We start from the raw sequence: 13,104 nt of genomic DNA, 5'->3' as shown, positions 1-13,104 counted from the left end.
CATCACCTCGATCGATCTGAACCATCCCCAAAACCCAAGGTGTGAAAAACATCCCCCTCCATCTGATATTCCGGTGATGATTCATGGCATGGCGAGAGAAGAGTGGCATGCTAGTCCCCAGGTGTACCATAGTAACGTAAAACACTTGAGCCATAGGCATGCCATCTAGTACCAGCTACTAAATTCGTGACAGACGCATTCAATGACAAGGGTTTGGATTCGTGCCGATCACGCCTTACGACAACCCAACTTGCCGTCCTTTGCATCGAACAATGTGAAGCCCGTAATAAGACTCCAATAATTTTCCACACCAAAACTTTAGTTAGACTTAGGTTAAAATACTAATATAATAAAAAATACAACGGTCAACCTATGGTCAGCGATCGATCGATCGCAAATAGTCCCAGGCAGGGACTAATAAGGTGTCTGTTAAATCTCGCAGATGGTGTAATTAATGTATGACAGTAATACAGGAAAAACTTTTATTACAACACAAGCATTCTAATCTACAGCCAGTGGCAGTGAATATATCCTACCTTTTTATTTCAAATCCCATCATAGAACAGGACCAAATTTGCCCTATAAAAATGCCATGGTGCAATAATCGTTAGAAGATCTAATAAGGTGATGTTGGTATGTTCACCAGCTAATCGACACATCCGAGGTCTTAGAAATTATTGCTAATGTCAACAAGGATGCATGGAGACAAATTTTCTTAGCTCCAAGTCTCTTCTTTCGACCTTGAAAGGTATTATTAATGTCTCTCACAGATTTGGTAAAAGGTATTTACACTAATTAACTTAATCCACAGATTCTCGTGTTAGAGATACTTATGTTTCAGATGGAAAGTTTATTCAAAATGTTAGATGTTTCTGTTTCCTATATTCTACATAGTATTTTTAACAAAAAGATAAAGCAAAAAAAATTAACAACATAATATCATAAAATCTTTACACAATTGGAATAGATCGTAATAGTCCGTATTTATATGCAACTTTAATGTTAACATATTAATCTAAATTTTTTTAATTAGAGTGTTGGGTTTAAATGTTTGGACTTATAGGGGTTTTAAGTAAACCACTTAAAACCATAATTCATTGAAAAATATGCTTTAAAAATAATAGAAAAAAAGAGATTATTTTAAAGGTGTTAAATTTATTTATTTACTTTTTATTATCAAATTAATAATATAAAATTTAAATAAAATTTCAAGAATTTGATTTCTCTTAATATTTTTACATGGAATTAAAAATGAATTTACATTAATTCTAATTGCCAACCATTGTATTAATTTTTTAGATAGCCCCACATCTATATATATATAATTTAATATTTTGAAATTTACCAAGTATTATTTTTGGCATAAACACTATTATCCTAATCACATCAAAAGTTATATGAGTTGTAAGATAAATAGTGAAAAAAAATAATTTGATGCATATGATTGAGGATTGATAAATTACACATTGGTACTCTCAATTTATATTTTTAGATTTTCTTACAGTTACACTTACTAATTAACATTAATGTATTATAGTAAGAGAAAGGTAGTAAAGAATTTTGTCATAAATTCTTGGTTATACAACCTGAGATATTGTACTGAAGGTGGTTGTTTCAAATATTGATAGTTTTTTCCTCTAACATCGATCCTTGTGATTGACTTAAATCTTGAAATCCATACCTTGAAATTGAGTTTGTCCATTGCACAAAAGATGATATTAATACACTATACTAAGAGAAATGCACCAAAAAACTTTGTTATGCAACCAGATCACAAAGAAAAAGAAAAAAGAAAAAATCAATGATTTGAGAATTAGTCTTTTCAAGGGGAAACCTCCTTTACATCACATAAATGAACAATTCTTGGATGATGCAAATGACAATACCTCCTTGCTATATGTAAGAGTATAGGGGGTAACAATACAATCATAGCCTACATAAAAATAATAATTTAAGGGCACAACAATAACAATAGTGGGCTTCTATGCGGCACAAAAATAACAATATGGGGGCTACATAGCCACAGCATTAAAAATAACGGGCTACACTAATAATAAATATGGGGCTAGCACTAGAGTGTTAAGTGATGGTTGTAAATGGATTATCCATTTTTTTGTTTCAAGACATATTGGAACCAAATAATGATATCTATGCTTTACTAAGCCCTTTGAAATACTTCAAACTGATTTATAAAATTAAAATTATGCAAATTTTAAAAAATACATACATTTCTCTTCTTTATTTTCGGATTTTGATATTGAAACTATTGTATCTCTGAATTTTCGGCCTCCTAAGATCCGAAATTTAGGACTATGGTACCACTCCAAGTCTTCTTTCCAATGCTACAAGTCAGACCAAGATTGGATTTTTCAATCTAAAGTTATTTCAAATATCCCACGATGACCTAATTATGGATTCTTTCAATACAAAAAAATTGTACAAAATTTCACGTATCACTGTTTCCAAACTACGTATGCCCTTTGCTCGAATGTGACCAAATCCTTTCCCATACGCTCTTTATGTACATCGGTCATGTCACAACCATCCAACGACAGATCTAGGTCCTGGGTAAATCAACGGTCCTCCTTTCACCTGATTAACCCTACCCCCTTTTCCTTCATCTAGAGACTTCTCTTGCCTCATTCATGTATTTGGAAACGAGAGTTCACCAAAGAGGGTTTCATCCCTTTGCATCGAGATGGTCACAATCTGCAGTTTCCTGGTGTAACCATCCCCTGGTTTCGTGGCATTCTACCTCTCATCCAACTATTATGTGATTATCCCAACATTCCTCCTACTGCTTTAAATTTTTGTTCTACACTCTGTTGTTCAGGTTATTCTTTGCCTCCCTTCGTGTGTTTAGCTAATTTATGAATTTGTGCAGGGTTTCAAGCCTCTCCACCATTTCCCAACTTAGGCTTTTCTCTCTCATGGCAGTGCTTCAACCATTTTATTGCCCCCACACTCAGGTGTTATGGATATTTTTAAGATAAATCTCATTAAATATTTTCATGGCACCCAGTATCTGGAAGGGTTTCTAGTTCGACTTCATTGTCAGGTAAATGTTGGTTTATTTTTCTATTGTATTGGGTCTCTGCATTTTTATTATCTTGTTCATTCTAGATCCTTCTTTCTGAATATGAGTAAGTTCTCTTGTAGGTGTGACCCTGTTTTTCTTGGCAACCCAGAAAGGAAATTGATGGTTTTCCATATTCCAGGATTCTACCCTTAAGCGATTCACCCCCAGTTCAAATCTCCAGGTTATTAATTCATTCCCTTAGCTTGGCGCATTCATTTAATTTCATTTGGTTTAGGTTACTGTTTGGAGTTGGATAGCTAGGCCATTAACCCTGTGCTTGGTTCGTGTAGTGTATACTCTTCATTTGTTTTTAAGGTGCTACCCATACTGTTCCTGGATGCATAAAAGCAGTTTCCTATGGAGGGTTCACATAGGTAATCACTAAATTTGTCCTCAGATTCATTTCTTACTTTATTTTTCTACTTAATGGTAGTGCCACATTTATTTTGCAATGATAATGGGTTTATTGGTATATGCAGGTGGAGCTTCATCGCCCTTCACTGCTCCTTCTCATTCCCCTCTGATTTGGTTTCTATGCCACAGGATTGAACTTTGTCTCCTCGTAGGTTTGTCCCTTATTTAACAGTTGTGGCCGTCATGGTTGAATTTGGATTATTGGTTATTTTGAGTGTAATCTCAAACTCAAATCCATGATATGGTGGTTAGAATTCTCGATTTCATAGCATCTCTATACGTGCTAATGAAGGGCCAGAGTGTGTATGGTTGTAATCTATCGTTATTGTTTTTGTTATGGATAGTGATGAGGTCTTAACCTTAGTTTTATTTTTTTTACCAATGATACAAATTTAAGCCTGAGTCTAGTGTATTATAGTTACAAGGTTGACGTGATGGAAACAATTTTTCTGCTCATTGTATTTTAATTACAGTAACCTTTAGATGGTATAAAATTTCCTCTGGTTTAATTTTGAGTTCTATGTATATGTATATATATATATATATATATATATATATATATATATATATATATATATATATATATATATATATATATATATATATATATATATATATATATATATATATATATATATATATATATATATATTTCTCCACTCATATGTATGTCAATAGCTTATAGGGTGTGAAACCCCTACTATGGTGGTTGTTCTAAAGTTCTGTCATTAATGGCATTCTCCCATTAAATTCACCACAAGAATGTTAAATGTCTTCTAATCCCACTCAGTTTTGATTTAGTATTCTCAATTTATGGAAATGTGTGGTGGCTATAATTTTCTTTCTGTTAGATGATTTATTCTAGAATTTAAATAGAGTTAATTTCGAAATAAAATTCATGTTAAAATGAATATATATATATATATATATATATATATATATATATATATATATATGTATGTATGTATGTATGTATGTATGTATGTATGTATGTATGTATGTATGTATGTATGTATGTATGTATGTATGTATGTATGTATGTATGTATGTATGTATATATATATATATATATATATATATATATATATATATATATATAGATATATATATATATATATAGATATATATATATAGATATATATATATATATATATCTATATATATATATATATATATATATATATATATATATATATATATATATATATATATATATATATATATATATATTAGCGAAGCGATCACAACAGACTATTATTCTTTCGAGGTCGAATTGTTTCAAATGAGAACATCATCTCCCTCCAATATTGTCCTACTGCATATACTATAGATTGATTATGCATTTTACAACAGGGAAATCTAATTACTCATAGGAATGCTTTTCTAATTTTTCTTTGATCTATATCTACAACCACACAATGGTCATTGTCAATACTTATTTTCATGTAGGTGTAATGTAGAATTCTCTAATTATCTTGGTAGGTTTCTATTTGAATTTACTGGTAGACTCTAAGTGTTGCCAAATGTGGAATGCAGCTCATTGAATAACCTCTCATTGTATTATTCTTCTCCCTTTTACCAGTTTGATACTTCTAGCTAGCCACTGATTTTATTGTCTCCTTGTAAATTGAAGGAAACTTCATAAGAAAACCCCCCTTCGCGTGCTAATCTTTTACTTGGTTTTTAAAACATGATTAGTTTATAGTTGTAACTTCACCTACAAAACCACGCATATCTGATTTTGCCTACTGGTTCCACAAATTGAGTATCCATGCGATCTGTACATTTATGACTCCATGATCCTTTGTATCTGCAACGTAACACTAATAAATAACTGGTACTGGAGACTGTCTATATTGATTTCAGTTTCCTTTAAGAATTACATTAAGAATTTTGACTCTACATTAATATGTAATCTAATACTTTTGCCGAGAGAGGTAGCATTTATATCTCCTGATGATCGAGTTTGATAATTGTACACCAATCATAAAATCAAAGTCATAGAAAATATATTATTCCACTTACCCATAACCAATTGGAAGCTTCAAATTTCACTCCTACTTATTTTTGTTTTAACTATCTATCCTATTACATATTCATGCAATTACATTTTGTCTATTTATTACTGCATGAAATTAGTACTCATAATTCAACCATAAGCAACAATATCTTGAAATCACCCATCCTAATTCAGCATCTTAAAATAAATACATGGAAAACAATATAAAAAGAACAGAAGTCGTGAACTTCTAACTGATATCTAGGCTCGAAAATGTAATGTTGGAAATGTTGTTCCTCCCAAATATGAACCAAATCCTCTGGTTCACCCAGAGATAGAATCTTGTCCCTTCCTTCAATAACCTCTTGTTGATTTCCAAATCATATCTCATATACATGATTGTCAATATATGTCTCTCTAGTAGTGTCCTATCTTTTAGGGGTCTCCTTATCCCCTCAGCATAGGTTGTTTCCTCTTTTCCTTAAAAAGAGTAAGAAAATCTCTTTTTTCTCTAACCGCTCAAAAATCTGCTTTTCTCTCCCACAAATTTATTCCCTCATTATTTATCTTCAACTAAGTGGATAATTATTTGAATATCTAATTTTCAGATTGACAATCTTCTCTTTCCCACATTTTTAAGCTTAAAATCTAAATTATTTATTATAAAAATCTGATCTACATTCAATTTTTCTTTCGGGTGGCTCCTAGGCAGTAATAACACTAGTTTTTGAAAAATATGACCAAAGAAATATTTACATAAAGAAGAGGGTGTCACAATTTCCCCCTCTCAAAATAAAACCATCCTCAGTGTTCAATTTATTATTGCATGTCCAACTATTTTTACTAAAAAAACATGGGTATGCTTCCTTCATAGAATCCTCATGCTCCCATGTAGCCTCCTCAGTGGTAAAGTACTTCCATTGTACTTTAACATGAGCGACAACTTGATTCCAGAGTACGATCTCTCTCTCATCCGGAATATGGAGTGGCTCAGGCAAGAAGTCTCCTTTGGGTTCCACCTATATAACCTTCCAATCAACCACATGAGAAGTATTGTGGACATATTTTTTTAATAATGATTCATGAAATACGTTATGCACTTTAATATGAGAAGGCAAAGCTAGCTGATATGCTACAGGTCCAACTCTCTCAGTGATTTCGAAAGTTCCATAGTAACACAAGGCTAGTTTAGGACAAGTTATGGTTCAGAATGTGTTCTTCCAGGGTTTTACATGCAAAAATACATGATCCCCAACTTTGAATTCATTATGCACATTTTTCTTGGTTGCATAGATCTTCTGTTGGTCTTGAGTGACTTTGATATTATGGTGGATTATCCTCAACCATTGTTCCATTTCCTGCAATGCATCCATTCCTAATTGTAGCTTATCATCTAGTCAGTTCCAGCTAAGAGGCGTACGACATTTTCTGTCGTGCAAGGCTTCAAAACAACTCATTTAAATGCTAGCTTGGTAGCTGTTGTTATAGGAAAACTCTACTAAATGCAGAAAATCATCCTATTTTGTAGGCTGGTGCATGACATACATTCTCAAGATATCTTCAAGGATCTGATTTGTTCTTTTTGTTTGGCCATTTATTTGCGAGTGATATGCGGTAATGAATTTCAGTTGTGTACCTAGTCCCCCAAAGAGTGCCTTCCAGGACTTGGAAGTAAACTTCTGGTCTCTGTCTAATATAATGGTTTTTGGTACTCCGCTCATTTGAAATATGTCTCGCTTAAAAAACTAGCTATTTAAGCGGTCCCAAAAGTGGACTATACGAGTATAAAATGAGCGGCCTTCGTCAACACATCCATTACTACCATAATAGAGTCATGTTGATGTTTTGTTCAAGGTAATCCAGTAATAAAATCTATAGAAATGGCTTCCCACTTCCACGCTGGTACGGGTAAAGGATTTATTAATCTCGCAGGATGTTGATGTTCAACTTTAACCTATTGGGATTCCATGTATTTATTTAAATATTTCTCCACATCCCTTTTCATGCCTGGCCAAAATAATTTTTTCCTTAGTGAAGTCAGCATTTTCTAGTATCCCGGATGGCCTGCATAGGGTGTCTTGTGGTACTTATCCAATATTGTCTACTTCAATGTACTCTCATTGGGTACATATATCATATTTTAATATGTAAGTAATTTTTCTGCAGTTTCCGCATATCTAGATGCCCCTTTTTGTTGCATTTTTTGTTAAGGTTCCTGATACTGAGGATCTTGTGGTATAGCCTGTTTAATTTTCTCCACAATTTCTATGTTTACTTTACTAATAGTCACTCCCAATAATATATGAGCATGTCTACTCAAGGCATCCGCCAACTTATTCTCCTTCCCTTGAATATGCTTGATTTCAAAATCAAAGTCATTGAGGAATGCCAGCCACCTTGCTTGTCTCGCATTCAAATTCGGCTGACAGAAACAATATTTTAAACTGAGGTGATCAATCACTAAGATAAAATTCCTTCCCAAAAGGTCATGTCTCCATTTTTTAAGTGCATGTATTACTGCTGCCAATTACAATTCATACATGACATAATTCTTCTTATGTACTTTCAATTTTCTAGATCCGTAAGCTATCACCGCATTATCCTGCATCAACACTCCCCCCAGTCCCTCCAAACATGCATTTGTACATACTGTGAATGGTTTCTCTAGATCTGCAATTTTAATTATAGGGGCTATGGTCAACAATAGCTTCAGCCTATCAAAGTTTTCTTGTTACTTTGTTGTCCATTCAAATTTCACCCCCTTTTCTACAAGGAAGTGATGGGATATGCTAGTTTAGAAAAAGCTTCTATAAATCAATAGTAGTAACCTAAAATGACCATAAAAGAATGCACTGCTAATACATCTTTAGGAATCGACTAGTTCATAATAGCTTAGATTTTCTCTGGGTCCACAACTAAACCTTCCTTGGAAATAATATGCCCCAAATACTAAATTCTATCCTTGTAAAATTCACACTTGCTAAGTTTTGCATACAATTGATGCTCCCTTAAGTTTTGGAGTACTATTCTCAAGTGTTCTTTATGTTCTTCCTCATTGTTGGAATAAATCTGTATGTTTCTATAAACACTAGTACAAATTTATCCAAATAGGGTTGGAGTATGTTATTCATCAGACACATAAATGTTGTTGGTGCGTTTATGAGGCAGAAAGGCAATACCACAAACTCATAATGATCATATCTAGTTCTGAAAGTTGTCATGTATATGTCTTATTTCTTGATTCGTAATTGGTAGTAACCAGTTCTCAGGTTGATCCTTGAGAAGATTCTTTGAAATTAGGCAGTACATAGTGCAAAAAATTAGTGAAATTTGTCACAAATTTATCCATGGACTCTTATCCTAGCTTCAGCTCATGGAATTATTTGGCACGATCGTCATAATAATGTTCACTTAAATAACGGGCCTTAAAATGCTTTTGAAATTCTTCCTAGGATACAGTCTTCTCTTCTAACTGATGTATGCTTTTGACCTCTTCCCACCACAAGGTAGCTTTCCCTTGCAGCTGGTAAATGGCCAACCAAGCCTTCAAATTACTTTCATATTCATACACCTGATAATATTTGATCATGTTTAGTAACCAGGCCTCTACATCTTCTTCCTTTTCCCCATCAAAGGTAGGGGTTTAATCTTCCTGAATTCACCATGTAACTCAACCTTTCTTTTCCTTTTTGTGCCTTTGGGGATGTCCGATCTTACTCCCCTCCACTTTCTGATTTTTCTGATTCTATTTCCCATTTTTTTCTCTTTTTTCCTTCGAGCTCAATGCTTTTGTGACTGGATTTCTCCGTCCATTCTCGGATCATCTTCTCCTATTCTACACTAGCTCTCAGTAATTGCTCATTACCACTTCTTAATTGTAATATTTCTTGTTGTAGACTCTTCACTAGATCCACTAGCTGGGAGGGAAGTGAAGTACTTCCTCTGATCAAGAGCTCAAAATTTGCCAAAAATTCAAAGTTATCAGAATACTTTGGAACTTGAATGACCACATAGATCTCATCGTCCTAAATCTGGCGCAACTCATTTTGCATGAAACAGACAACATATGCTCCCAGAAAAGTGATTTGTTCACTTTGTTGAATAGGTAAAATTTTGCATATGTTGACTGGGCATCCATACAGCCCAGTCAGCAAAAGAAATATTTTAGGTATATTCCTATGGTATATTCCTTCAGCACATTCTTGAAATATTTGCAGGCTCGATGACATCATTCTATTGGTCACGTGTTTTGTTTCTGGAAAATGAGGAGGTGACATGTGGCTAAACCTGAGGCTACCAAGTGTCCCACTAATGGCATATTAAAATTTGTTATGGCATATAGGGCGGAGGCTGAGCTTGACCCTGTAACATCCCATACACTAACGCATCGACTTACCATTTCGCCTGCACTGTGTTACTTAACAAGTAAGGGTGGCAAGTTATTAATATAGTTTAATGCTACAACATATGGAGGGGCAGGTGTACTTAACCGCCCCCCATGCGAATGCTTGCAATGTTTAAATGTTACCACCAATAGTCATCGGCAAGCTAACTACTAACGATGACCACTGGACTAAACCGCCAGCATATGAATGCTAAACTTGATCGCTAATGTTTAATGTGACTGCGAGAGGGAAGGGGCCAGCATTGGGGGCTAGCCCCTGGGTGCATGCCCCCCTATATTACCAATCTTTTGGATTCTAGGAATCAACGACTAAATTAATAGCCCTACAAATCCACTCAAAAATTAGGGAATTTGTCGTTCCATTAATGGAAAATGGGGTGGATTTATAGGATGACGCCGAATTTTTTGCAATTTATGGAGCAAATAGTTGAGAAACTAGGAGAGATCATAACTTCTCCATTTTTCAACCAAATTGGGTGCAAAAAGAGGCTATATAGTTATTTTTGGACATTTTGCACTCATTGGAGCAGGTTTTAGAACCAAAGGAGTAATTTTAGATATCATTTTTGTGGGTTAAAGTCTATAAGTGCCATGGTCAACCAGAGTGTTGAATCAGTTTATGTAGGGTTTGAAGATGGAGATGACCTTGCAGGGGTTTTCTAGCCTCCATGTGCTCTCAGCAACAACTATTACATTAGTGTTGTAGCTTTTATTCCTCTTTTCTCTATGTGTTTTGGATAAGAGACTTGTTTATGTACTTCAAGTGGATTGTGTTATTGTTGATGCTCTATGAAGTTGGAGTATGGGGTCATGGTGTAAGATGACCTTATTTGCTAAAAGTTGCATGTTTGACTATAGGTTAACATGTATTTGGAGTGATAAATCTTGCAAAAGTTGTTTCTTTGAAGGAGAAACTAACCATTCAATTTCTCAACACTTTATGTACTCTTCTTTTTCTAAACATTGAGCATAATGAGAAGGGGTCATCCCATTAAAGCTGATCCAAGGAGATGTAGCCCATGAGGGGTGAAATATTTTAACAATGTTTGGTGTATTATTGATTGATGCATGCTTCCATTTAATTTTTTGATTTCATGATTAAATTTTTTCATGAAATTAACAGAAGAAAACATACATAAAAACTCATGTTTTTACTTACTATTTTGGAGTACAAACCTCATGCACATTTTTATATTCTGATGAGGATCTTAGCATAGTTCAGATCATCCTCCAAATAATTCAATATATAACTCTTCAGGCTCCCTATTCATTGGAGGTGTGTCTTCCAACATCATGTAGTGTTATGATCATTGTACCTTATAAATCACACAAGAGTCATTAGCAACTTACATGATCTACTTTTTCTATTGTGCATATTTATCTATCTATCTATCTATCTATCTATCTATCTATATATATATATATATATATATATATATATATATATATTTTCTAAGAGATGGTTCCTTCAATGCCCAGTGTATTATCTGGGCTCTGATACCACTTGTCAAATACCATTCTTCAATATTTCATTTTACCACAAAAGAAAAAAAATTATACCTGTAACAAGAACTTAACTCCCCACCTGTTACTGTTGGATGGCCACCAAGGATGTTAGAGTGACTATTCCATCCTTATTAAATTACATTAGAGAGGATATCAAAGGTACATCATTCTGGTTAGAAACATTAAAGTTTGGGAATCCATGGTTTTCATACATGAGGACTTCCCATAAGATTTTATCTTTAAATTCATTTACCACCTTATATTTCATTGGATTGTTTTATATTCATTGGACCTTATATTATGTTGGCACCTTAAGCAGTATGGCATATGTTTATCCATAGAATCTAATGAATTTTCCCTTTACACCTGCACGTTCCAATACTATGTTGCTTTACCTTTATTCTAGTCTCTACATGGTCGTACGGATGGAATAACCAGGTGGGTTGGATGACCTATGTGGTTGAATGCCATTCTAGGTCATATTTGCAATAAGGGTTTAGCCATGTGAGAGTGAGTCAGTGGCCCTATGCTTGACAGCCACCAAAACCTTTCCCATGTGCTCTAATGTACATTGGTCATGTCAAAACCATCCCATGGCAGATCCAGGTCCTCGGCAAATCAACAGTCCTGCCTGCACCTGGTTAACCCTACCCATTTCCTTCGTCCAAAGTCTTTGTTTGCCTCATTCACTTATTTGGAAACGAGTTTGTGCCAAAGACGTTTTTGTCGTGTTCCACCGAGATGGTCACAATCTGCAGTCGCTTGGTGTATCCATCCCTTGATTTTGTGGCGTGCTACCTATCATCCAACTATCATGTGATTATCCCAACATTCATCCTAATGCTTTAAATTTTCATTATACATTATGTTTTTAAGGTTATTCTCAGCCTCCCTTCATGTGGTTAGATAATTTATGAATTGTGCGGGGTTTCATGCCTCTCCACCATTTCCCAACTCAGGGATTTTTTCATTATACATTATGTTTTTAAGGTTATTCTCAGCCTCCCTTCATGTGGTTAGATAATTTATGAATTGTGCGGGGTTTCATGCCTCTCCACCATTTCCCAACTCAGGGATTTCGCTCTGGTGGCAGCGCTTTAACCATTTTATTGCCCCAACACTTAGCTGTTGTGGAGAGTTTTAAAATAAAATTCTTTAAGTATTTTCATGGCACTCGGTATCTGGAAGGGTTTATTGTTCAACTTCATTCTCATGTAAATGTGGGTTTCTTTTTCTATTGTATTGGGTCTCTTCATTCTGGGTTCTTCTTTCTAAATATGAGTAACTTCTATTGTAGATGTGACCCTGTTTTGCTTGGTGACCCAAAGAGGAAATCGATGGTTTTCCATACTCCGGATTTCTACCCTCAAGTGATTCACCTGTAGTGCCGATCTCCAGGTTAGTTATTCGTTCCCTTAGCTTGGTGTATTCATTTAATTTCAAGGGTTTTTTTTTTTTCAATTCAGGTTAGTGTTTGGAGTTGGATAGATAACCATTAATCATGTGCTTAGTTCATGTAGTGTATAATCTTCATTCACTGGTGAGGCACTACCGATACTATTCCTAGATGCATAAAATAGTCTCTTATGGAGGGTTCACATAGGTAATCACTAAATCCGTCCTCAAATTCATTTCTTACTTCTTTATTTCTTTGTTTAATGCTAGTGCCACATTTCTTTTTCAATGACAATGGGTTCGCTA

At 34.4% G+C, this 13,104-nt stretch overlaps 1 long non-coding RNA gene across 1 annotated transcript; it reads left to right on the top strand.

Annotated features, from left to right (window-relative positions):
* Positions 1-2,657: 2,657 nt before the first annotated feature.
* Positions 2,658-3,869, top strand: LOC149217343 (uncharacterized). Its single transcript, XR_016250661.1, has 4 exons — positions 2,658-3,058; positions 3,160-3,260; positions 3,370-3,453; positions 3,559-3,869. It is a non-coding gene; the product is annotated as an uncharacterized LOC149217343 (long non-coding RNA).
* Positions 3,870-13,104: the final 9,235 nt, after the last annotated feature.

Source organism: Pinus tabuliformis, chromosome 1_1 (genome assembly GCF_031772625.1).
Source record: "Pinus tabuliformis cultivar Carrire ecotype Pingquan chromosome 1_1, CPIR1, whole genome shotgun sequence".
Taxonomy (NCBI): Eukaryota; Viridiplantae; Streptophyta; class Pinopsida; order Pinales; family Pinaceae; genus Pinus; species Pinus tabuliformis.
The sequence above is the reverse complement of the archived record's forward strand: the minus strand, read 5'-3'. Positions and strand labels throughout refer to the sequence as shown.